At 40.9% G+C, this 27,863-nt stretch overlaps 1 long non-coding RNA gene across 2 annotated transcripts; it reads right to left on the bottom strand.

Annotated features, from left to right (window-relative positions):
* Nucleotides 1–381: 381 nt before the first annotated feature.
* On the bottom strand, nucleotides 382–27,773 carry LOC127382980 (uncharacterized). 2 transcript variants are annotated; one of them, XR_007889080.1, is made up of 6 exons: nucleotides 27,165–27,773; nucleotides 26,828–26,986; nucleotides 7,761–7,917; nucleotides 2,089–2,190; nucleotides 909–955; nucleotides 382–772 (listed from the first exon to the last, which is right to left on the bottom strand). It is a non-coding gene; the product is annotated as an uncharacterized LOC127382980 (long non-coding RNA). The 2 variants fall into 2 exon arrangements; XR_007889081.1 differs by having other exon boundaries at nucleotides 26,851–26,986.
* Nucleotides 27,774–27,863: the final 90 nt, after the last annotated feature.

The raw sequence follows: 27,863 nt of genomic DNA, 5'->3' as shown, positions 1-27,863 counted from the left end.
AGGGTCGCCAGGAGGGGAGCAGCAGGGGTGGCTGGCAGTGCAGCCACAGCGGGAGCCGGACAGGGTGCCTGGGGGAGTGCAGATCTCTCCTCTCCACAGGCGTTAATAAGTAACAAACCCTTTTTTGCATCTTCTAATCAAAGGCTTTTCACAAGTGTTAGTTAGTCACGTTCCATAACGTTCCTTGGCACAGCAGATACTCCTGCCCTCTTTTTACTGCTGGGAAGCTGGCAGGGGGAGGTTGTCAGATGCCTGGGATCTCGGAGCAAGCCACTTGTTGAAGATGGGAGGATTCAGAACACGGACTCCTAGATTTCTGGCCAACCCTTTGAACGCATTCTTACTGAATATGAAATGATACCACTGACATTTTTGCTTGTTTGTGCTTTCAGATTTATTCCTAACCTTTTCAACATCGTTCTAGACCTATACACAGAGCACTACTAAACCCTACAAGCCTTAACAGCTCCTTGTAATCAGCTCGGGAATGTAAATCCCCACTAAATACATATTATCTGACATTATTTCATTACAAAGGGCATAGTATAATACATTGACCATGGTTTATCTTTTAACCGGCTCAAAGGACAGGAGGAACAACCCGCAAGTGGATTGTGAGATTGCTGAAACATCCCATGCAGGGAAGCACGTGTAGGACTCCAGATTCCTTGGCCAAGCTGGGGAGCATTGCTGCAGCCATCTCGATGTTAATCTCTTCAGGTGCTGATTCCACTGAGCTGCAAGTTACCAGCCATGGCCGTACACAAAGGGACTGCCGAAATAACCAATGGGAAGAGGAGTCTTTCCATCGGATGGCAGTGGAAAAGAGCTGAAGCCCCAGAGGAACTGAAATCACACAGTCTTGTCCTTTCCCCGCCCCCCCCCCCAATTACATTACAAAAACTCACCCACAGTCCACACATCTTCATGGCTTTAATATAGTTATGTCCAGTTCCTTCAAAAAAGGCAAAATATGGGGCATTGGTTAAAAAAAGGTTTGGGGCTTCATTTGCTTTCTTGCACTGCTTGTTGGGCAACATAATCTGCAGATGAATCTACCACACAAATTACTGTACGTTCTGCTTCTGTGGTGGCCATCACTGAAGATTCCACTTCCCTTTCCCTGCTACTTTTTATATTTGTGAAACAATACCCATTTTGTTTTATGTTTGCCATCAGACATCCAGCAAATCCTTTGAAACTCTCTCTCCTCTCTCGCACAGCACCACTCTTGAGATGCTATGTGGAAGGTGACCAGAAGTGCAGGAATATCCCAGATGACAAACTTTATTTAGCAGACACAGTGTCATTCGCAGCTGAATACAAAAATTGTGTTTTGCAGGGACATTTCTAGCCTTTGTGTTTTTACTTTTCTCTTTCCCCATGAAACAAAAAGCTCCAACCACCCCAATTCCTTATTCTGTTGTAAGGAATAATGCTAAGAGGCCACAGTAAATAGGGCTCTGCCACATTTGGTGCTGCGTAAGTGTATCCAGTGAAGTCAGAGCAGACACAGGGACAAACCAACACCAGCACTAGCCAACTAGGAAAGCCGAAAATTAGATTTACTTCTGAAGTAGGGCACAGGTTAATCAGCTTGTGGGATGCTGTTTCATCTCAGAGAAGTAATAGCTTCCATGTCTGAGAAGAGCATAATTCATCTGTAGGACTGAACCAGCAGCGTAGCAAGCCCTGGCTGCTGGCTGGGTGTAAGGGCAGCGTGGAAAGCGCGTTTCCTTCAGCTCCGAAGGGAGGGGCAATAAGAGCCTTCTGCTGCCCATGTTGCAGGCTGAGGTCATCTGCTGCTGTGATGTCATCTGCAGCTGAGTGTCTGCACGTGTACCTGTTTAACTGGATGAACAGGCTCAGGACCCCTGTCTGGTTTCTAGCTGGGATGGCAGTGATGATTTATAGCCTGTGGATCACATCCTGTCCTGTTCCTCCTCCTTCCCCAGGTGGGCATTTGTAGTTTGTCCTGCACACCACCAACCCCCGGGCTGTGAGGGAGGTCTCGCTTATCTCTCACTGATAGGAGCACAATGTAAGGAACAGAATCAGATGCCAGTTAGGGAAACATTATTCATTTACCTTAAGGGCTTAATTCTGCCTGTGGAGGCTGATTTTATCCTGTTAGTGAAATCAGATGCAGAATGTCCTCTGGCTTGGGCTTCGGCACTTTACCATAGCAGCCTAGGAAAAAGGAAGAGCTGTGAGCACAAACGACCTTGAACTGTCATCACCTTCCCCAGTCCTGTCCACCCCGGGGCAATATCCTGACCCACTAACTCGTTTTTGAACCCGGCTGGTTCATCATTCCGGTGACCTGCCGTCCCCTGCTCCCATCTCTCTTCTCCCTAGGCCACAAAAGGCGTGTGCCGGAGGAGGCTCTGGGAAAAGAGGAGACAGGAGGGCAGGGGATGGGAGGGAGAGGGAGAGAAAGCTAGCTGCCGTGGCTGCAGGCAGGTGTAAGAAAGCACAGGGAGGAAAAACAGCACAAATGATGGAGGAGGAATGTTACAGCTGCACGAGTTCAGGTTTTGCATCGCAGTCCAGAGCCCACGTGCCTGCTCTGCCACAAGGCTGTCAGTGGGACTGTGAAGGTACCACCCATGTGGATTGCAGCCTGCAGAAGGCAGCAGCTTTCAGCAAGCATACAATTTGCTCTACCTTCCTCTTCTGCCCTTAGTTCTTATGAAACAGTCAATATTTTTAGCTATATAACCATGCCACACAGTCATAGGGCAAAGGAAGGGTTCAGGTCTGCTCTCTACCACTCTACTACAGTTTTTACCCTGAAAATACCTTTCTTTCCCCTGTATAACAGTTCTTGAACCAAAGGTAAAGACGAATCAGGCTTCCTACCCACTACTGCCTCCCCATAAGGCTGTCACGTTAGCACAGCAGTGTTCAGGTATCATTTGGCTCCTGCCTGTGTCCTTGTCCCTTGACTATAAAATCAGAAAAAAAACAATGTAGGCATCTCCATTTCCCCTCCTTCCTTCCTTTGCTCTTTCTTCCCCTTCTCCCCTCTCAGTGTCTGATCCATGTAGTGAGAAGCTCGCAGGCTATTGGATGCACAGCAGCCACAGGGAGCAGGTCAGGTACCAGGAATGCACAACAACGAGCTAAGACATTGCAACTAACTCATGATATCAGGAATGCTGGGGAAAAAGCACTGATTTTAGCTTATCAGTAGCTGCGTGTCTCTGTGATATCGCTCACAGTCCTCCCATGTATTTCATCTCCCTGCAGCACTTGCCAGTTACCCGTGGTTTTTTGACCATATAACCAGTCCATTTCTGAGGTCCTGGCAGCACACCTAAAATGGTGTTATCAGTTTTTTCTGCTTATTCATTCTTGATTTAGGAAGGAAAAGGCAAAGTGGCTGATGGACCTGCAGTACCACTGGGATGAACAGAACAAATTAACCCATACTCAGGTGTCAGAAAAACAAAAGTGGAGAGGAAAATAGTATCGTGGAACTGTTTGAAAGTGCTAGTTCACTATAACACATTGTTTCTTACAGGAGAGAGAGAACCAGGTGGTGTAATGAATCTTACCAGTCTGTAAATCACCAGGAAACAGCTGATGTACAGAGCCACCTCTTGTTTTTTGCCTCATATGGCCTGTGCATTCATATCCTTCAGCAAGGGATATGCAGCCAGAGGTTTCATGGTTCCTTTCAATCACAGGCAGAAGCCAAGCAGGTGCAGGCAGGGTGAAGTATCCACATTGGTGGATGTGAAGGTGTAGCAGGATGCTCAGAGAGCAGATGTCTAACTCTGGTGAGTTAAATCTCTTTTGGGCAACCTCTAGAAGAAAATACAGCATCTTCTTTTGGCTCCTTTTTCAGAATCCAAGCCCAGTACTTGCTTCAGTACTGTTGTGAGCATGTGGGAGTTTTTGTGGCAACTGTCACCCAAATTTCAAGTATAAAATTATTTTGAGGAGGACATGAAACACCGTAACAAGCTGGCTACCTATTAACTCTGGTATCTTTCTTTACTTTTTACTTTGCACTGTCACCATGGTTCAGATAGTGATTTCCCAACCATCTGCAAAACTGACAATAGCACATTTTGTATTGCAGGAGTAGCCATGAAGGAAGCAGAGGGGTTTTGTAGTTGGGGCTTTTGTTACACAAGCCTAGTGGAAGCACTGTAACATTGCAAGCTTAGGAGAGTAACTGCATGCATTTGCTAAAATAATTAAAGGAAAAATAGGCTGGAAGAGACACCAATCTTAGTCAGTTCCTCTGTTGCAGCTATTTCAATCCCAACAGTGATACACTTCAAAACGTCCAGAAATGACAATTCTACTGTTCCCACAGGCCATTTATGATAGTCTCCACAAGAAAGGTAAAAAAAGCTCAGTGGCAAAATGATTCCAAGGATAAATTAAGCAGCTTAGGTTTTTACTTAAGGTTGCTGGTAAATTCAGTACACTTTACTTCATCTGTTATATCCTGGGCATCTATTTAATCATAATCTTCAGTACCACAAGAGATAAAGAAGACTGAGCTCAAGCTAATATGCTGAGCTTCTGTGGCTCTATGCCAAGTGAGGATCTGGCTTCTTTACTGTTTTTATAATGGCAGCTCAGACTCTGGGCCGCAACTGTACAACTGGAGATTGGACTCTGAGGTTGCCATCTCCTGAGCACCTGATGTCCTGCTTGCAGCATCCTTTTCCTTTCAGTAAATGAACCCTTCCTAACTGAGGGAGACTGCCACATAGATATTGGGGCAGATTACTGCTAGAAAGCACACTTGAAAAGGGTCCAGAAACAACAGGAAGTAAGAACACACTTAGGGTGTTCTTATTTAAGGTTTTACTTAAGTGGGGATCATAGTACTCTCCACAGATACTGCCAAGGGCTATCTTCTACCTCTGACTCACACACTTTGCAACCCAGTGGAGATAGCAGGGTAGCACACCATGGAATTTGGTCGCTCTGCTCTTTGCCTACCTAAGTATCTATTTGCTTAAGAGTTCAATTCATCATACTAGCTATCATCTAAATGCTCTGGCATGTATTCATCCCACTGGGCTGGCATCTCCCTGCTTGGCCCAGGATGTTTTTTAACACTGACATCAATTTAATACTGGAGGCTGTTTTATTGGGTTTTGTGAGTGCTTTTGTTGCAGGGCTCTGGGAGGGAGTTTCACCCTGTTAAGCTGAAAAGCCTGTATTTTCTTATATATGTGTATGGCATTCAGAAGTCACAAAATGATACATTTTTAATGAAAAACAGCAAATCAAATCAATGGCTGTCTATTTTTTCATCTTTCCTTCTGCTGTCTCAACCCTTTTCTTCAAAACCAGCTTATGTGTCATTATTATCTCTTCTGACCTCTTCCTTTTTCAGAAACTTTCTTCTCGGTTTTTCTTTGCTCATGATCCTCCTGTATTTGCTCATCCTTTTTACACACCTGCCTTGCACAGCACCTTCCATACTTTGTATGTTGCACACTTAAAAGAGCCTGTGATTGAACAACATAACGTCTCCCTCGTTTCATGGCCTGACATCAGTTATACCATCTCCCACTTTCCATGATCTACATTTTAAATTTCTTTCGCATTGTTCTTTGTGCTTTTTCATTTTTCTTGCCCCTTGGTTGTTTGTTCTCTCCCTGCTCATTCCATGTAAGCTACATCTACTTTGGTGTGGGGCATGCATTAACAGGCTTGTGAAACCACTTGCACTTGCATGGACAGTTTAGCTTTGTCAGGAAAGAGAGTCTCAGACCTCTACAATGACATTTGGGTCTGCAGTTGCATATTACACTGTCTTCTGGAATTCTCTCTTTTCCTGGTGGCTACAAATGCAGAAATAAAGGAGGAGCCACCACCCACACTACCCAGGAGGATAGTCCTTTCCTTCATGGGGAAAGGACAAGCAACTCTTGCAAGCTCCGTGGGCCCTTTCCCTGAACAGGGTTAATCTGCAGTCCTGCCAAGCTGGATGCACAGTTTGAGAAATACTGTTTCAGGTCAAAGATGCAGCACTATCAAGACCCTCAAAGCACAGCACATACTGATCTTTTCAGCACTTGAGCCTCCACAGCCTTCTAAGCACAAAAGTCTTACAAGTCTCAAAAGTCTTTCATACAACTCTGTGGTTTTTTGTCCATACTTTCTTTTCAGCCTACTGCTATAATTCATGCCTGAAACAGGCAACTGGAAAAGAATCAGTCAACGAGGCCACCTAGTCTACCCAAAGCTCTAAACGAAACCTCTGTTGGATGCTGTATCTTTTCTGTAAACAGGTGCATTTCAACTCAAGAAGTCTACTTGGCTAAGTATTTTGGGATTTGGAGAGATTTAAAAATAAGCTTACATAATTGATTTATCCTATCAGTAATGTTGATAACTGCATACCTTCCTTGGCTGGCAGACTAAACTTTGAGTAGTCATGCACTAAATTAAACTAACAATCAACAGAAAGCCAGATGGGATTAATCTTTTATTATTGTTATTCAGCATGAATCCTTAAATGTAACAAATGCTCAAGGAAAAACCTCAGGCTCTGGATCTGTTAAAAGAGTTGAAAACCTTAATCTTCCTTCTAGTGCAGGGCAGACCAGAACTAACTGAGGCTGGCTTACAAACCTGTCATGGATAACCTTTATTTAAAATCCTTCAGATGTCAGTTCAGGATTAGGTGTAATCTCTATTATTTCAGACAGAAGTTCATCATTTGCATAATTTGTGTCATACAAGGGTACACCACTGCAGTCCTGTGAGAAGGACAGTACAGATCAGTTCAATAAGTCTTTGAAGAAGCAAAGAACCATATTTGAATGGTGAAATACTGGTAATTTTTTTTGCAAGTTTTGAAGAAAAATAAAATTAGTAAAGGCTTCATCTAGCTTAAAACATTAATCAGTGAATTTAAGTGGTAAAACTGCACAGTAGTAAAGCCAATATGAGAAGTGAATGTTCAATGGGTTCTCAGTCCACAAAGGGTAAGGAACCTAGCTTCTGCTTTAATGAAATAGGTGCACCTATAGGCTTCAACAAATAGGCAATAAGTTCTACTTTACATAACTTATGACTTGCAAATTTTGAATATTCATCTGTGAGTGAAAATTATTACAGACAGGAACCCTTTATCTGGATTGTACAAGGGCAAAATTAGGAAATTACATTCGGGATTCAGCCAAGTATGAAAAAATGTCCACGCAATAACAAGTTTTAATGATTAGGTGAATTTATTTTCCTTCCCTCTTTTTCATGTTCTCTTCCTTCCTCCTTCTCTCTTTTCTTTTTGCCTTTTAAAATATTTTTTTGAGATTCCACTGTGTCTGCAATGACCCAGTACACCTATGCATACTATTTAGACACACAACCTAAATATAGGAGGAAACTTTTAAATTCCATATTTTTCATTTTCAAGCAACATTCAATTACTAGCAGGATAATCCTGCAATTATTACAGTGGAACCACTCAATACAATGGAAAGCTGCTAAGTTGATTCTAAATGACATTGTGTAATGACTGACAAACAAACACACAAACATGAAAGCAAAGATATTCATATAAAGGACACATTGCTGAAATGTAGTAGAAAACTATGATTCAAAAGTAAAATAGCTACAGTGGAAATCAGTTTTTCTTTTTTGTTTTTTTTTTGTTCGTAAGGCACACCATGTTAAATTCCAAATTCTGTATTTAGATGCTTAATTTTATTTTATTTTATTTAGGCTGATTCGCAGGTATACCAAAATGTTTCTCCCGGATCTCAAAAACTGCTTACCAATGACCAATCTGGCCTATTAGTCACCTATGGATTTGCTTTTAAGATGTATTCTTCCATGGCTGGGAGGGATGTTGCACTAATTCATCAGTGCACTCCTTGGCTTAGACCAGCCTCAGCGTGAAAATGACACTGATGAAACAGCTCTGGTTTCTCCCTAAAAGCAAACAAAGGGAAAGAGAGCAGATATGTAATTACAGGAGCTATAAATTCATCACTAAGAGATAAATAAATAAAAAATGCATTCCACTGGCTATTGTGGAGAAAAATAATTAGAAAGAATTACATTCAAGACAGGCTCCTTTTACCTTAAGCAAAACAAAAAGCTATCTAAAGATCAAGTCATTCTTAGCTAAATGCAGTCACTCTCTATATAGTGCATGCGTAGCCTGTGTTCATTAACTAATGAAATTATTTTTGTACTGTGGAAAAAAGGTCACATTATGAATACATGAGATTTACCATCAAATTCAGCTGTTATCTAAAACAGTATCGCCCCGTGTAATATTAGTTCCATAGTTGGACTTTTATGTCCAAACACAAAATCTGTTAAAACACATGGTTCAAAAGACCTAGTAATATCATATCTAAATCAAGAGCATCAAGAAGTGGGGTGAGGCAGAAAGCCACAGAGGCTTATTATGTGAGATAGCAATTGAAGAAAAAAAAATCATCAGGACACCTACATTTTGAGACTACAACAGATGCTTTCCTATCTGTTATCCACAGGAGATCCTCATGGAAGAGATACAATGCTCATGGGAATAAGGGTGACAGCTTCTGCTGTGATGATTTTTCATTGTTTTTCATTCTAGAACTATAGTTCAGAAAGGGCAATGGACTACTGTGTATATAATCAACACCTAATTAACATTATCAGAGACCCCAGCCTCCCTCATTAATTCCAAACAGTCTACCTGATCTTTTCTAGAGTTTGCCCATATACTAATATAATAATTGGCAAATCGAACTACCACCCTACTCAGAGCAGCAGTTTTGGGAGGCAACCAGTTCTGCAAAACTATGAGACCATTCTCTCCCCCAACTCCTACTTAGAGCAGTCATTGCAAATTGTGCAAAATAATGATCTACACTATTCTAGTGGTTACATTTTATGTTCCATTACACACACCTGAAGGGCTAGTGAGGAGGATGTGGCCCATCTAAAATTAAAAAGACAAGAGAAAACTGCCCATCTAAAATTAAAAAGACAAGAGAAAACTGTACAGTGGTAACATGTGATGTTGTGATGTACACTGCAACCAGGGGAGCAGAGAAAGTCCTCCATAACCAGTTTCTGCTGGAGTGAGTCCACAGGAGGGCCATGAAGATGATCAGCTGATCAGAGAGCTGGAGCACCCCTCATATGAAGACCAGCTGAGAGTTGTTCAGCCTGGGGAGAACTTAGAGCAGCTTGTACCAGTACCTGAAGGGGCTGCAGACAAGCTGGGGGATCAGGGGGGTTGCTTTTTACAAGAGCATGAAGTGATAGGACAAGGGGTGATGGCTTAAAACTGGAAGAGGGTGGATTTACATTAGATATTAGGATGAAATTTTTTCCTGTGAGGGTGGTGAGACACTGGAACAGGTTGCCCAGGGAAGTTGTGGATGCCTCCTCCCTGGAAGTGTTCAAGGCCAGGCTGGATGGGGCTTGGAGCAGCCTGGTCTTGTGGGAGGTGTCCCTGCCCATGCAGGGGGGTTGGAACTGGATGATCTTTAAGGTCCCTTCCAACCCAAACCATTATGTGATCCTGTGATTACATTCATGGATACAACAAAACCTGTTACAGAAATTTCTTATAAAAGCTGGAAGTGATGCATCTTGATTTTCTTCTTCTGGGCAGCCATTGCACATGATAAAAAGAGATACATAAGTTGAACTGTGGGTATGGCATTTAGTCCAGCTACAGCTTTTTCAGTCCAAATAAACACATTAGACTGAGCCAGAAGTGACTCATTCTTCTCAATAACAGTGCTCCAAAGCAATTGACTGCAGAGAATCAAGATACTGGCCTACGATAGCAAGACAGAAGAGAGCGTTCCAAGAAAGTTCCAACTGTACCTTTATGTTCATTGCAATTATGCCAACTTCAAACACATTTTTTCTCCTACTCACTGGACTACATCCTGAAGGACAATCTGACATGCATCCAGCGAGAGACAGACCCCCCAGAAAATATAACGGGACACATGGGGTTTGTCTAATGAGATATGTCTGTTAAAAGTTTGAGTCAAGGTTGATCTTAATACCCACCACTTGCTTAATAACTGAGATTGATAAAAGGGAATGACAGGATAAAAATGCTGCACTTTGCCCTTCAATATATCTAGATAGGTATGAAAGTCACCCGGTACTTTAGACTCCTTCCCACAGTTGAGCCAACAGCTTAAGTGTTCAAGGCAAAGCTGAACTGTAGGGAGTGATCCTCTGTTTTTATAACAAGATTCCCTTTGGCCTTTTCAGTTAGGCTCCACACATACACAGTCCATTTGACAACAGTGTTCTTAACAATCCATTTACATTTTTAATTAGGTTATTGTAAACCCTAATTATTGTAGTTAACTTTAAAAAAAAGCAAACAAAAAACTATTGATATAAAAATGGAGACTGAACCAATATCACAAGCAGTACGTTTCATGTTCTCTGAAAGAGTAGTGATGGCTGATGCAATCTGCTTGTGCCCACAACCAACAGAGATAAAGACATTCCCTTTAATTACAGCAGCACTTGTGTGAACACTGTAATGCTTACAGGAATGTTAGTTTAGCAGCTATTTGCCACCTAAAGCAATCAAAAGTTGTTGTAGAGTAGATAAAATATATATAATATTTAATACTTTGGTTTCACTTTTGTTTCGTAGTGACAATACTGCAACTGTGAAATTGCAATCTGAAAATGCTCCATCTTGCTTCAGTATAAAAGTCTCTGTAGATAAGCTTGCAAAATAGGTCTCCCACAAATATATTCTGATTAACAAAGGAAAAAAAATGATATCTAGATGGGCTATTAATTTAATACAAATATTTGCCCCAGAGAAATTGACTCATTTTTACCAGCTATTTAAATACCAGAGATTTTTTGAAGTGTGGCTGTTCAACTAAAAAAAAAACCACAACAACTTTACATTATGTCATAGGAAAAGTGACCAAATAGGAGACATTTGAAGTTGGACTTTTGAACATGAGTAAATGAGATGTATGAAGGGGAGTAAGGAAAGAAAACTTTCAATGATTTTATTTGACCTGATATATGTTAAAAAAACCCTATTGTTTTCTGAAGAATGCTGTTCTACAACAAGATACAATGGATTTTAAATTACTGGATGCAAGGAGAAAAATTTTCTGTATGTTAAACTGCCAATTTGTGCTGCTTCTATAACATAATAAAAATTAATCCTTTTACTGATTTTTATACAGTGTATTATCATATTCTGAAAGAACAAAGTACATCTGCTGATAAACTTTCTCACAGTGTGTGATGTCTAGTATCTCTGCCAATATTAGCTTTATGGACCAAGTAATAATATTATGTTAATAACTGCTTATTGCTATTTGTGTACCAGAGTGTTCCAATACCATGGTGATGAGAATGCTGTTGGTGTCTGGAACAGATGGACAGAACATGAGAGATATTTGCCTTGATTTTAAGACAAACAGGATTACCTGTTTCATTAATAACGCTACATGAAAGCACAGACAAAAACACATGATTCTATCTCCATCTCCATTAATTGACAGGAAGAAAACCACAGTGCACATTTATGAAGACACACATTTGGTGCAACAATTTACCCTAACTTTCAGGGAGAGTAAATATTTGAATCACTTGTAAATCCCAATGCTTTATGCTACTAACAGTGGAAATAAACTCACTGCCTTCTTGTCAGCAACGTAGCTCCTTTGCAGTTCTCTGCAAAGGTGATACTTCAGGGTGGAGATGAGGCAAGTGCCTGTGTCCTGGCCACCGCCACTGATTTAAACACCTGCTGATTTAAACACCTCCTACAAACAAGTTGCAACAGCTTTCCATCATTTCTGGAGAAAATAACTTTAAAAACAGTGAATGCTACTTTACATCATATTTTTTATATGAGAATGAAATAGGGAGAAAAGTACCCTTCAATTCCACTGTGTTGTTTCTTAAGCCCTACCACCAGATAGCCACTTTACTCTGCACTCTATTATTCTTTCACAGACATGAGGAAGAGAGACCAAGAGGCAAAAGAAGTGGAAAATATTTTCACAGTAAATTGTGCAGTTCTGTTTAGAATTAAGCCTGTGATACTGGGGAAAAAACAACCCTGAGGCAATCCAATACCCAATGCATGATGTGATGCAGTATAGTATTGACAATCTGGTTTTGACCGCAAAAGCAGTTATGTGGGGAACAGCATTCTGACACAGAGCTCTGGGACAGTAACAACAACAATTCCTTTCCTATCTCAATGAAAAGCCACAAGAGGAAAATGGAATCTACGGCTTTCATACAGAAGCTGCCAGTTTCCCACTGGTATCAGAAGCCAGTCGTGTTTGGAAAGGAAATTATCTATTGCTGCATGGCAAAGCTGGCAGGTGCAGATGGCACGTGAACAACTTTCCCAATCGCTGATCTGCCAGGGTCACAAAACAGGAAGTACAAATGGCTCTAAGGACAATCATTCAGTTCCTCCCAGGTCATCCACAGATTCTGAAAGCATGTTATTCAATATGGCATCAAAAAATGTTTGAAATAAGGCCACCAGAGCAGGTGAGGTGTCAGATCACTGCAGTGATATATTTCCCCCTCTCAACACGCATGAACAAAATTCTATATGTGACATATGTCAATGAACACTTGCACACACTGAAGCACCACACTCATGCAAACAAGCACAATCTCAGTGCCTTGTTTTTTCATTTGAATCATCTGCTAATGCAGCCAGAAAAGTGCCTGCTTCCCCTGCAGCACTGTCTGGCCTGCAGACAACTTCACAATGTCAGCCTGCAGCCGAGCTGTGTGAAAGGAGCTGCTAAGGGCAGCTGCCAACGCTGCAAAGGCAAGCTCGGATGTTCTCACTGTGTGGCCATGTCAAATGTGCCTCAGGATGAAAGGCACAATGATCACATGAAGTGCTGAAAGTCTTAGGAGATGTGATCTAGCAGGCAGCCTCTGCTGAACACATCAAGCAAGATGAGCACCTGGGGAAGGCTGTTAACCATAGCATGTCAGCGACAAGCATCAAATCCTCAACACTAATATGAGAAAACTTCCTGCCATGCTTTTGCTTTCCATTCGCTTTTTACTGGCAAATAACACCTATCTGTATCTATCCCAGGAATTATGTCATACCGTTGCAAGCATAAAGAGACTTTGAGCAGGTCCCCCTTCACATCTGAGAAAGCAGCAGGAAATAGCAGAACAAAGACAGCTTCCAAGAACCACAGAGCCAAATCAGCACTTTGTTCTTAGTGGGTAAATTAAAAAATCTTCTCTGCTGCCCTGTGGAGCGGGATGAAATATAACAGAATGACTTGTATTTCTGCAGAATTTTGCATTTGCAAATACTGATTGCATTTTCATTTGTTTCTAGTAACAAAAACAAGTTGGTTAAGTTACTTAGAGTGGATGAATTGGAAAGCTAAGCAATCATCGCTGCACTTGCAAGACAGCAACCCTTCCTCTTTCTGAGGCACGAGTTCCTTTATCCTGAAATAGGTATCAAAGATAGATGGAACAAGTAATTTTCTGAATTGCCTATTTCTCTTTAATGACTATTGACCATTTGTTGAGACAAGCTGGCTGGAATTTAGGGTGTGATTCATTTTACTTTGTCAATTATGAGCTCTTCTCAACAAGAAAAGCAAAGCTGTGCACAATAGCATCATGGCATTCCACTTCATTCTCTCAATAATTCAGTGCATTAATTTTCACGGGGGGGGGGGGACGACGGGCAAAGCAGCAGATTTTCCATGCATTGGCACTAAATTTTTAGCCTGGGTTCTAGAATTTAAACTACATGCTTTTTGTTAACTTTAATATCCCCATATCAAGTGGCGGTATTGCTAAATGACTACCACAAATTGATCTGGAATGATAAGGTTTTAGGACCTGATGCCAGAGAGTAAAATTGCCTATAGGCAAGGCTTTGCCAACTTCAAGGAGAAAAAATTATGAGGAGGAGGAAAAGAAATTAAATTAAAAGCTGTCCTGTTGAACTGTAGCTTTCAGATTTTCTTAGATATTCACCAATGGAATCAGTGCAATATTCTTGAACAACAATTAACTTTTCTGATTATATTATTAAAAATACCAGCCAAGGAACACTGAAAGTGGTACTGGAAAAAGTGATCTGAGATGCTGTGACTTACACTGAGCATATTAAGAGGAAGACCATTTGTTCTTTCTGCAGCCATCAATACATATACCCATGTCTGCTGCCAAGGTCACACAAAAAACACCTCTTCCACTCACAGAATCATGAAGACCACTTTGTTCACATAGCGTGTCAAGTACAAAGAGCACCTGAAACTATTCATTTAGATTCCCTTAGTACATGAAGCACTGATACAAACAGAAAGAGGGCACTTAACTTTCATGATAACTAAAGGAGGCCTCAAATTGGAACACAACTCTTGTTTCCATATATGCCCAGCAAACTCACAGATGATACCCAAGGCTCCGTTCTAACCTGCTGGCAAATGTATGCAGGAATGTGGTCTAAGGAGCCTAAAACCCCACTATTATTACCTTTCTTGGACCAGGAGTTGATTCAGATGATGGCTAGGCTTATGTGAGCACAGATCTGAACAGTCAAGATGACTGTGCTGGTTTAGAACAACCCCAGCACTACTCAGGTTGGAGTCATTTGAACACACCAGTCAGGCCACTGAGTGTTGTGAAAGAGTCATTTGGCAGGTCTGACACCACCCTGAATTCCTTTAATAGGGGAATCCTGATCTAACTACCTCAGTAATGTTCAATATCATGAACTGCAGCTGTTGAAATTAGGGCTAATGCCCTACAAGCTAACTGCTTATTAGAATTGAAAAAAGTAAGGCTTGGAAGGCAGGAACTGAATACATAAGTCTACTGTTTCCTAGAGTAATACATGAAATTATATAAAAGCAGGGAATAGAAATTAACTTTCTCAGATTTAAAAAGAATTATTCCCTGGATAAGAGCTGTGTTGTTAGACAATAGCATCCTAGAGTCTAGTCTACATATAGTTCTTGTACAAGCATTACTACTTTCTAGAAGCATAAGTTATAGTTTGTCTAACTGAATAGAAGGCAAATGAGTCTTTTTTATCACACCTATTGATACACATTCTTCTGTCCTAGTTATCTCAACAGGTATTTTGTATTTGGTGTAAAATCTTTTACACTGGGATAAGCACCTAGCATTTTGTTTTGAGAAGTCCAGACATGTTTTTTTACATGTAGTGCTATAATCTACATGAAACCTACTCTTTTTCTTACTGAGTGTGATACAAGGTATACATTACTCTGTATACCATAAAATTTTAGCTGGTATTAGCAAACACAAAGTAGCTTATTCAAACCCAGTCCTGGAGCTAAGTGAAGATTTCGGAGGAAGAGATGAAAAACATACAGCTGCTTATTCTCAACAGTTATGCTAGCTTTCTCTTTCATTTTCCATTTAAGCTTTTTTTTTTTTCCTTAGGACAAAAGCATAGCCTGCCACTACCACATATTTCAGCTACAGGTTCTCAAATAGTCAAAGGAGGGTTATTTTTCAAGTCAACCAAAGCATTAGCAAAACAATGGAGTTCTGACCTACTGGGGTGAAGATTTGATAAAAACGTTGATAAGAACTGCAGAAAATTGTTCTGGTTCACAAATTGTGCCTATTAAAATTGATGTAGATACATGCTTAGTTAGATTGTTTAATGCAGCTGTTACTGGGTTTTGTTTTCTCATTCATACCCACTGCAGCTCCCACCTAGAAAAATATATTCATTTGGAATGACTAACAGGTTGAGCAAAATTAACCATACCAGTAACACCTGCCTAACAAATAGATTTAAAAATGTAATCTACATAAAGGTTTGGACCAACATCTGATATTCTAACTCTACATATTTTCATGTAATAAATAACCAAGCTCCAAGTATCTGCCAACAAACCCATCTCATGAGTACAATGTTGTAAACCACAGCCCTCTGTGAAATCACTTCAAGGGCTGCAACACTAAAGTAGGTTTTAGTGCTGCTTCAATTTATCCTTCTATGCCCAAATTCGAGATGACCTTGCCAGTGCTGGAAATCACCAAATCTGGAGGAAGTGCCAAATGTTCTCCAAATGTTTCAGTTTCCCAAGGAAAAAAGGCCTTTGTCATCATATTTTGTGTATGAGAGCCTATTCTGCTGTCTTCACTTCCTCTTTGAGTAACTTTTTAGGCCACTGTCTGCTTCTCAACTGGATTTGAAAGTGAATCACAGGTTTCAAGATACAAAGTTGTCACAAGTTAGCGGAAGTAGGCAGCCAGCTAGGAAGAAGAGGAGATCCAAATGGTGCCTTCAGCCATGGAAAAGGATTTAGCAATATTCCTATTCTTATCAGACACCAGACAATCCATCTAGCACAGACCATCCAGGGCAGGGGGAAAACTTGCATGAGACACAAATGCATGGGAAACCAGGCTTCACTGATTCCATTACTCACAGACCTACTTGCTCATTTCTCTTAGACTTTCCTACCACACAGAGAGCTAGGGTTCCCTAAATATCTGCTCATGCCATTCACAGTCCAAGATTATCCCTTTTACTCCAAATACATCTTTTTAAAAACTCCAGTGTAAATTCAATGAGGACTTTTTTCCACACTCAGAATAATCTTGTCAGTGCTCCAAACCACTAAATAGTTCTTCAAATACCCTCTTTCCACCTATCTACAATTTTTCTCAGAGTAAGAAATCATTTTCACATGTAATTTGAAATGTGATTCTGCTCACTGGCATTAGTTTGTAGTGTATAAGTCAATCTTTTTCTTTCTGTTTGCTTAGATATTCAAGTCCCCAAATGGTATTTATCTTGTGTGCAGGCAGAAGTCTTGCCCCTTATGCCATATGCTTGGGCATTATCAGCAGGGCTTCCGGTTACGTACAGATGATTTCTTCTACATCTAGCAATGCCAGTGGATAGGATTAACAACCACAGAAGTTCCTCACCACTCTTCAGATATACTAACAGAAGACTTCATGAGGGTACTGCTAACTCAGGTGAGACAAAACCAGCTGCCCTATCTCAGACTGGGATTTTAAACTGCTTAAAATAATCTACCAAACTGTGCTTAGTAGGAATTAGGCAGAACTCACAAAACCTGCTGTGTGGCTGGTCAGTATCTAGCAGCTAGAAGGACCCATGTGGCTGTGGATGGAAAATCTGTTTCCTCTGCACATCCGGATCTGGAATGAAACATCCAATCATGTTACAAACTTCCCAAGGCTGCAGCTATTGTTGTCCTAAGAAAACCAAGAAATAGAAACAGAGTCTTTAGGACTCCAGAACACCTACATTAAAAAAGGAAACCATATTTCTCCAGCAACACAGACATAAGGCCGAAGTTTATTGCACTTTTTCATAGAGCAAAATACCTTTTGGTACATTCTCCGATCCCATAAACATGACCGGAAAGGAGTGAAAATTAAATTAATACACAGAACAACTGTTAAGACTCAGCCTTCAACCTAAGAGTACTGATCAGTACTGATTAGCTGTATGAAACAAGGTTTGAAAATTCTATCACAGTTTCAGTGGCCTTACTTAAAAAACAAACACACAAAAAGAAGGGTGCTCATCTTGACCCCAAGTAAATCTAAAATTGAACAATTTTTTTATTTGAAACTTAGCATGTATCTCCTAAATGAACAAATACCTTGTTTGGTTGCAGACACTCAAAAAAACTATGTGTGTTTCATACCTCTTCAGCATCAAGTACAGTACATTCCACCTTCAGAAGGATACAGGAACGTTTAAAGACAGTGTTATCTGAAAAAGCACCATAACAACCATACCAGGTACCCCATCTGTACATAACAGGGGCAGTTTCACATTCACTCATGAGGAGAGGCACGCCTTGACATTGTGGTAGCTATCATCTCACTGCAGAATTTCCATGTACTCGAAGTACAAACACTGCCAGTGCCTTCTTCTTTGCTCATGTGCACAGAAGTAAGAGCTATCCCCATGTGAATAAACTGGGAGCAATGCAACTAGTGAAGACTGGCACCTCAGAGACTTGTGCCTCAAAGGAGAGCTTGAGAAAATTTTCAGTTGTCTACAAAGAAATGAGTTCAAACTGCAAGCTTTCCCTTTCTAGAAGGTAATAGTAGGATCTCTTTTCCCCCTCCCAGCCATCCATTTTCATAAATCTGCTAGGAAGCTGGAAGACTGGAGTCCTCTCTCTCTTCTGTATGAAATGAAATGGCCAGCAGGGCTCCATGTTATTAGTGCTGCATGTGGGGATAGACAGAGTATAATCACATAAGCCTTATTTCTTTAGGGAACTGGGCCCACAGAACTGTCCCCCACCCCCTTTTTGAGCTAAAAAGACAGCTATTAATTCACTGCTCTATCTCCGACAGATGGATGAGGTGAATAAATAAAGCAAGTAAGCAGTGATGTTAACTGAGGAATAAATTACTCTTTGGCAGTCAGATGGAAGAAAAACCTCTGAGGAAATGTGATCACCACACCCTGCTAGTTATTAAAGGACTGTGTGGAAGCAGTGGCTGGGCGACTGCCTATGCAAACTTAGGAAAATGTTTGTATAATAAAAAGATTAAACAAAAGGTTTCATGACAATGTCTGCTGTGTCTAACAGGACAGGATTGTTACAGAAAACCTGATCTTGCATTCAGATCCATCCAGGTAGACTATTGTGGCTGTGTGGAACAGACAGATTTGTGCATGCAGAGACTAACTGAAGGATTCAAGCCCCAGGGAAAAAAGAAAAGACTGTAGTATTTGTCTAGAAGCTGTGACAAAAAACAAGCTTAGAAAATGAGTTATATTATGGATCAAGGCTTACATGCATGTGTTCTTTCTCAGTAGAGCAGAGTTGCAACTTATTCTGTTTGAAGGATTTGTGCTCTGTGAACTTTTAAAGGAAGACTTTTAATCTGAATTAAAAAAAAAACAAACAACAAAAAAAACCACAACACACCTGGCAAATTGAGATTTGGTCCAAAATACATATTTTTTTAAATGTGAGGCTGTAGGGAAAGCCAATCAATGGGTATACAAAATTTACAATAAAATTTACAAGTAAAATCTCTACAGTGACTACCTAGCAGAAATAAGCAGCACTGTAGAACTCTTGGCGACATTCAGATTGTCCCAGTGAATGGTACTGCTCACATTCTGCAAAAGATTAGAAGTGGGATGTTGCATGGAGCTACTGTGATTAATTTAATCTTTTTTTGTCTTTTTCCAACTAAGCATTTTCACAGAGGAAAAACAATGGTGTCATCAAGTTCCCCTCTCTGCTGAGACTGGATAACTGCAAGGTTTTGTGCTGATCCGCCAATTAGAAAATGTCAATCAGTGATATTATTACTATAAGTAGGTTCTCTCGCCATTACTTTGTGGTAGTTCATGAGGGAGACAGAATTTCCTTATGGGCTGCTTGTAGACCACAGACAGGGGATGAACCAACCTTCCATGATACTTAAAAAGATGACCAGAATTACACACACCTCTTATTTAAATAAAACAACACAATATTTTATTGGGAGTTAATATTGTTTGCAACATGATTTTCCTAGTTAGAAGAAACAAACCCACATGAGAATGAGACATGAAATTCTGCCTCTTCACTGTGCTGCAGTTTTTCCCTCTACAAATACTGATACAAAGCCTAAAAAAATCTAGGAAAACTTTCCATACAACTCCACATTATCTTGAGGATAAGTCTTGTGAGGAGCAGCTGATAAAATGGGGCTGTTTAGCCTGGAGAAAAGGAGGCTGATGAGAGACCTTATTGCTCTTCACAATTACCTGAAAGGAAGTGCTGGTCTCTTCTCACAAGTAACAAGTGATAGGATGAGCAGAAATGGCCTCAAGTTGTACCAGGGGAGGCTTAGATTGGATATTAGGAAAAATATCTTTACAGAAAGGGTTGTCAAGCACTGGAACAGGCTGCCCAGGGAAGTGGTGGAGTCACGGTCCCTGGATGTATTTAAAAGACATGAAGACATTGTGCTGGCAGACATGGTTTAGCACAGGACTTGGCGGAGTTAGGTTAATGGGTGGACTTGATGATCTTAAATGTCTTTTTTTCCAACCTAAACTATTCTGTGATTCTATTCTCTAAAATTATTCAATAAATTAGCAGCAACGTTTTAAAATATCAGGTACAAAGGACAAAGCTAGTTGTTGCCATCTTCAATACCTAAGCTGCTTGTCACTGCGACGTTTAAGAAAAAGGGCTCAGATCCTGAGTTACTTGTGCCCAGCGCTGCCTCCAGTTCGGATTTGAGTTTAACCAAGCAGGGACAGCAAGGAGTTGCTACTCAAGACTGCCATCTCCTGTCTTAAATCCCGAGTCACTCACTGGCTGATGAGTAACGTGATCAGGGTGCTTCTCATATTACTCCCTTTGCTTGTAAAGCTAATTGTATGTAGAAGGGATATTTCTTCAGAACTAATCAGACACAAACTTGTAGCTTGAGTTACAGGAAATAGAGTACCTATGCAATACTTTGTATCAGTCTTAGGTTGGATAACAGGAGAAGGTTTTTCACCCAGAGGGTGGTTGAGCATTGCAACAAGCTCCCCAGGGCAGCGGTCACAGCACCAAGCCTTCCCGAGTTCAAGAAGCGTTTGGATGATGCTCTCAGGCACATGGTGTGATTCCTGGGGTGCCCCACGCAGGGACAGGAGCTGGACTTGATGATCCTGATGGGTACCTTCCAACTCAGCATATTCTATGATTCTACAGTTATATAACCATGGATATCCCAAGTTATAAGACCTAACGAAAATCCAAAAAGGAGATTATTTCCTTAAGTAGCACTATGCTATGTCACACTGTGCTGTGTTTCAACAGATAGTCCTATCCATTTGATTAGGCACGTTAATCAATTGCCAGATAAAAATACATTACTGACATCTGAAACGTGCTATGGCATTTATAAACTGTTGATTAAAGAGAGCAAGATTAGAGGCAGAAAGATTGTATTTTTTTCCCAATGATTAATACTAACTTTAAGTACAAGTGGCATCAAAACTGCCACAATTGAGAAATTACAGGACAGTCTTATGCTTTGCACATTTCAGATGTCTGACAGTTCTTTGCTTCTAATTAATTAGACAACAACCTCACTGTCTTTAAGTCATGTCTGAGATCTTCTGGTCATGAGTTTAGCTACTGGAATCCAAGTGAATGCACATTCCTGTGTTAATCTGGTTTGACAACTTCCTTGTAAGGAAGCATAAAAATTCTCAAACAAAAGTATACTACATCCAGTCTTCATGTGCAATTTACAGAAAACCCCCAAACCTTTTATTTCCTTTCCTTCTGTTTTGTCTTATTCCATTGGAACTACAGGGCAAATAATGTCTGCAGAATTGCTAATTGAAAGTTTCAGATCTTTGTCAGGGTAACAAGAGGTTTTGCATATTTTAAGCTAGTGGTGCATCCACTTACTTGAGCTACTTCCCCATTTTCATTCTCAATCTTAGTAAGTTTTCAGCCATTGTTTAACCAGGGTAGCTTCCAGTTAGGGATTTCAAAGGTAGTACTTACTAGTTCTCACTTCAACACCGACTGTATAATTTCTCTTGTGCCAGGGAAGTAGGAAGAAAAAAAAAAAAAAGAAAAAAAGAAAGCACATAATTTCTGAAGCAGGTCTTGGGTTGCTTTCCTATTTTAAAGTTCTTACTAAACCATACTAAATGGAGTATGGTAAAAAAGTACTTGTGCTGGGCATGTGCACTGCACATAAATCAACTGACTTTGCACATGTCCAGCATTTCTGAGAAATCCATTTGGTCTTTGTCAAAAACAAAAGGCCTAAAAAAGCCCCAAGTCTTTGGGAAAAAAAAAAAAAAGAAAAAAGAAAGAAAGTGAGAGATGCCATTCAGTCCACATAGCAATATTATCATAGAATCATAAAGGCTGGAAAGGACCTTAAAGATCATCAACTTCCAAGCCCCCTGCCATAAGCAGGGAACCCTACCACTAGACCAGGTTGTACAAAACCTTGATTAACAACTCTTATGCCTTCTGGAAAAGCTACTTAACCAAAGACATTGTACTTTATTCTGAAAAGTCTGTCATTTAGTCAAAACTTCCTGGTCTTCAAAGTACTATATAGAGCTCTTCAAGCATTCCAGGAACAGCATTGTAGGCAAAAGAGCTTGAAAAAACCCTGCAGCACAGCAGCATAGTAGGCTTTCCTATATTCCACAGGAAACCAAGGTGAAGATGCTTCCATCTCCTAACCTGTTGCATGCTGCATGTTTGCAAGATTGAATCAATCTGGATTTAATCTCTCTGATATCCTTGCATATGGCCTATTTACTAAGCCCCCCATGTCCTGCTTCCATGGTGCACTCTGCTCTGCAACTTGTGGTCACACCTCATCTTGCTTCAGTCACTGCAACTCATAAAACCATAGAATGATAAAATGGTTTGGGTTGGAAGGGACCTTAAATATTATCTATTTCCAAACCCCCTGCCATGGACAGGGACACCTCCCACTTAGATCAGGTTGCTCAAAGCCCCATCCAATGTGGCCTTGCACACTTCCAGGGATGAGGCATGCATAACTTCCCTGGGCAACCCATGCCAGTTTCTCATCACCCTTATAATAAAATGTCTTCCTTGTGTCCAATTTAAACCTACCCTCTTCCATTTTAAAATCATTGCCAACAATTGCCAACATGATTCCATCGTGTTTTCACAGCAACAGTATTAATGTATTCTATAAAAATCAAACTTTAAAATGCCAAAAATACAGAAGGTAAAAAAAAGTCATTAACAAATTTATTAAAAGTAGCACTCACTTGTATGGGGTCTAACTTCACAGCAACAAAGAATGAATTGATTTGAAACTAAGTTTTGAAAAGTTGAGGTGCAAATAGACTTCAGCTATCAAAATTCTACCATCAGCAAATTACATCAAAACACTAATTTGCATATGCTATGGATTAATTTTGAAAACTGCATTTATTTTTTAACAAGTCAGTATTGAAGCTTTCGATATTAAAAATCAGTGTTGTGGTTAATGCTGGGTATCAGATGATTTAGATTCTAGTCTTGGCTCTGTCTCAGACTTCCCCTACGAGATAATCACTTACAATTATCTTTTCAGAGGTGGCATCTAATTTTGGATACCCAGCTTTGCCTCCTGGACTTTAATATCTGGAACTGAATTTTCAGAAAACAGTTTAATTGACTTCAGCTGTTATAAAAAGAACCCAAAATCCCTGCAAGTCAGATTCCTGAAGCTCTGACTTTGTATTGGTTGCCATTTATACCTCTGCAGGGTGTCCACAAAATGTCACCAGTGACATAAGTGGAGAATTCAGATTTTGCATCTGCTACACATGCCTGAACAACTACAAAACATTTATAGCAATGAAGAGCAGTGTCCAGAACATCCAGAGGCTTGTGACGAGTGAGGTGCCCAGTGTCCAATACACTTCATCTGCACATATCAGTGTTTCAGCTTAGGTCAACAGAAATTAAAATGGTTCACATAAGAAGCCATAGCTGGAAATGCAGATTTTCTTTACCGTAAGAGTATGTGTGGCCCCTAACTTTCATTGAAACCGACAGGAGTTTATACCCTGCAGGGATCTGGACCTTTGTGACAAAGCATCATCACATATACAGTGACCAAATTTCATTGTGGTTTGCAATGTCTGAACTCCACAAAACAACTATGTTTGAAGTTGTGTTTTAAAAATTCTGAATGGCAGATGCAATACATGCTAGAGATGCTACACAGAACTGAACCTGTGTGGAATTTAAAAAGAAAGTGATCTTTATAATGTATTCTCTTGTTTACCTTGAAACAAGTCAACAAAAAGTTCGTACTCTGTAATTCTGTCTCACTAAAGGAAAAAACATTTTCTCCACTTCATGAAGAAATGTTTTGGAAAAACCCCCAACAGCAAAAACCCATCCTCATCATATCTTAATTAAACAGCCAAATACCTCACTCAAGAATCCTAGCGTAACCTACACCAGATCATACTATGGGTGTGACGATGTTTTGCAATTATGCCAGCACTTCCAGCTCAGATGACTCAGAATGGGTGGTGCTTATAGGGAGGAGAATCGGCGTTTCAAGGAAGGATATCCCAGGCCCTTTCGCCCTTCACAGAAATTCAGGCCTGCTGAGCACTCTCCTCTGCTGCAGTTTGACACAGATGTTGCCTTTTCTTAGCAGGAAAATCCTCCTGCATAGGCTACCGTGCCCCTGCTGCTTCTGGCACCTGAGCGGGGTTGGTCTTGGTAACCAGGATATTCAAGATTTGGCAAAGGTCAGAGTCCCTGAATGCTAACAAGGTAGTCATACAATGTTGGAGGTGTGTCTGTTGAGGGCTTGTCTGTCCTTTAAACCATGATCTATTTAGAAGTTTTCAGACTTTCTGAATGTTTCTAACTTGCTATATCCACTGTTTCATAAATCCAGTAGATGATACCCAGTGTTTAGCCAATTCTAAGTGCTGCTTTCTGTGAATATTCCTAACCTTCCATTTTTGGTCAAGTAATGAAATAATCCTGAGACAAATGTAAATTGCCTCAATAAGAAACAAAACATAATGAAGATAAAAGATTAATACCAATACTTTGTTGGAATGTCTTTCCCCTGCTCTGCCAAAACAACTTGGGATCCGGCCTCATCAATAATAGGAACTGGCCTGAGTTTCCCCAGCCAGCACAGAGTTGGCATATGCAAATCCTGTATGTCTACACTGAGAGAGAGGGCTCTGGAGTAAGAGAAAGTGGGACTAAGGTACAGACCGTGCTGTGCTGTGTGTGAGATGTCTTCCATTCCTCTGGGACTCCCTCTGCTATACTGAGCAGAGCTGTGGGACAGTTGCCCCAATAACACCCTTTCCCTTTCTGGTCTGAGTGTTTCCTGCCTCTGCTCCTACGGATTCTCCATGCCTGCACATTTGGATAAGCATGGAGCACTTAATCGGCAAGTTCTTAAAAATTCTGTTAAACTCAGTACAAGGCAGTTGCAGCACTTCATCTGATAAGCTCAAGCACTCCCCTTAGTCATCATACTTTTATTATCTTCTCTCATCAAGACTTGCTGTCTCGCAAGAGTCACCACAAGTCACCAAACCTTCTCCTACTCGGAAACTGTCGGTAGTTCTCTCCATGGCTTTACACGCAGCAGCAAGTGGACACTAGCTTTTTGGAAGAGAAATCTTCTATTTACACAATTTTATGCAAAGGTTACTTTTCAACTTAATGAAACAAAACCCTAAGTTTTGGAGTATATATACAAAATTACTCTGAAAATAGGAAAAAAAGTATTCTTCTGTTTGCTTTTTTCTTTACAATCTTCTGAGCAAGCTGCACTAACTAGATTATACACAGAAGGTAATATGTGCAATATATATACAAAGGAGATAATTCAAATGTATATGGTCCCCTATATTTCCACCCGTTGATTCACTGATTTTTAAGCTTTTTCACTTCAGGGTTTCTTTGCATCATATGACTGACCTACAAAAGGAATACCAATTCCTGTGTATTTAGGGTGTAGTTAAATCTCTGCAGCTATGATTTATCTGTAAGTACACTATACTGTTAGCACAGGTCAAGTACTTCACAAATACTAACAGTCCGCAGGATCTCTGTGTGTTTTGCTGTTCCTCCAGGCCATGTGGACAAAGGATCTCCTCCACTGCTACACCAGTGGATGCACTGGCACAGAGAAGACATTCTCTGTTATCCTGCTTGCAGGAAACGACACTGACAAGTACAAAACACAGCAGTACATCCCACCCTGTTATTAGAAGGTTGCAACTTTCTCACTACAGACACTGTTGTTGTTTGTTGTTTTTTTTCTTTAGAACAAGCAGCAGGATCTCAGTTCAACTAAAGCAGTGAAATAAGTTTTTAATCTATTTCCGTCCAAACCACATCATACTTCCTCTCCCGAGTTGTACGTGACCTTTAACTAAACACCAACAGCTTTTAAGGCTATCGTTGGTCGCAAGAACAGCAATGGATCTACTGACTACACTGCAGTACACCAGTTCCTCCTTAATAGGCCTGTTTCTGGGGCAGAACTTGCATCCCTTTCGTATGTAATCTTACATGCTGTGCTAGAGGCAAAATAAATTAACCATTTATTTTGCAGTGGCTGCCAGACTTCAATATCAGTATTTCTCAAGTATCTTTAATTATGCTGTGATTTCTGACTGCAGTTCTCAAACTAACCCTTTGTCATCCAGCATTTTCTTTAACTAATAGCCTATATCCCTGGTAGGAAAAGGTTCATGTAATAAAAGTTACAAGGGATGTATATTAATGTAATAGAATAAAAATGGTAAACATATATGAGTACCCAGCGAATATCTAGTATCAGAAAAATTTGTGAAGGCACTTTACTCTCTAGTTTGCTCTTTTTTTCCTTCAGGTCTGCCAAATTAAAATAGAGCTTTCCTCAGAGCAGAATAAACTTTGCCATCAGTGTACATGAGGAGGTACAACTGAAGCATTCTGTCTGGCAGAACATTTCTCATTAAGAGACTGCAGACACTTTATTCATGAACAATAGTATGATAAGGCATGATACTATATCCAGCTTGTCGAAACGAAGACACAGGCAAGTGAAGTGATGAGTCCAGAATTACCCAGCAAGTCTTAACAGCAGAGCAGTAGACAGGGTATAGTTCCCCTCTCTGAGCCCTCTGTGCTGGCTTCAACCAGCTGAGTGATTTCAGACTTACAGATTAACTAATTTTTCTGGGAAAAGAGCAGGCTTTTAAGGCTTTTAAGGACCTGGCTTCAACCAGCAATGTAAACCAATGAGTTGCATAAATATACATACCCTGAGAAACAGATTAAAACATTAATGTTAAAGATACCTATATTAGAAAGCAATTCATACTCGGGTAAAGCTGCTACTGCTTCAGAGTCACCAGGATGTCCTTTCATTAGAGCTGCAAGGCACTAGATTAGTCCATGTTTGTTTTCATAGCCTCTTCATCCTAGTAGGTAAAAGCCTGTCTTCTCATTTTCAATACCTGGATGTGATTGAAGTAAAAAAAAAAAAAAATTATATTACAGCCTATATCCTGGTATTTTTTTAATTTCAGGTTGTTCCCACTAGACTGTAAAATTCAAGACAGAATAAAATCATCACAACCACCAGTATTTATATGCAATGCATATGAACACAACTATAAAAAACCTTGCACTCACATTGTTTGTACTCAGCCTAATTTTAACAGTCTGTTGTTCATAGCGGACTGACATAGCTCATGGCACAGAAGAGTGGGGGGTATATTCCTTAATTCCCAAGCCTCGTGGAAGTCAGTGGAATTTGGGGCAATACAGGAAAAAACACCAGGCTGTCAAGAGGCCAAACCAGGAGACTGCATTTACTCTTTCCTTGATTTGGCGTATACCGGAGAAATGCTAAAAAGGTGTGACGAGGAAACCTGGCCAAAACCCCTTGGGGAGCATAAGCGCTGCTCTGGGTCGTCGAGCTACGAAATTGCACAGTAGGGATGATAAGCAGTTCTTTAACAGCTGCCTGATTTCTCTTTGCGGGAGGAGGGCCGGCAGACGAGCCCGACGCGGTGCGGGGCTGCTGGGGAGAGGAAGGCGTGAGAGCGGCGGGCGGGCAGCCCCCGGCGCTGCGGCCTGCTCTCCTCAGCAGGCGGGGGAGGCTGCCCGCGCCCGGCGCTCCGCCGCGGCTGTTCCGGATCCCTCGTGCCGTGCTCACGGCAGCACGAGGCACCGCCCGGGCCGCCGCACCGCTGAGACGCGCGAACAGCGACCGCTCCGTCCGTCCGTCCGTCCGGCGGGGGTTCCGAGGCGCTGCGGGGCCGGGGCAGGCCGCGGGGCCGGGGCAGGCCGCGGGGCCGTCGCCGCGGCAACGGGGGCGGGCGGGGCGGG

Source organism: Apus apus, chromosome 3 (assembly GCF_020740795.1).
Source record: "Apus apus isolate bApuApu2 chromosome 3, bApuApu2.pri.cur, whole genome shotgun sequence".
In the NCBI taxonomy this organism is placed as follows: domain Eukaryota; kingdom Metazoa; phylum Chordata; class Aves; order Apodiformes; family Apodidae; genus Apus; species Apus apus.
Note: the sequence above shows the minus strand (reverse complement) of the source record. Positions and strands in the feature narration are given on the sequence as shown.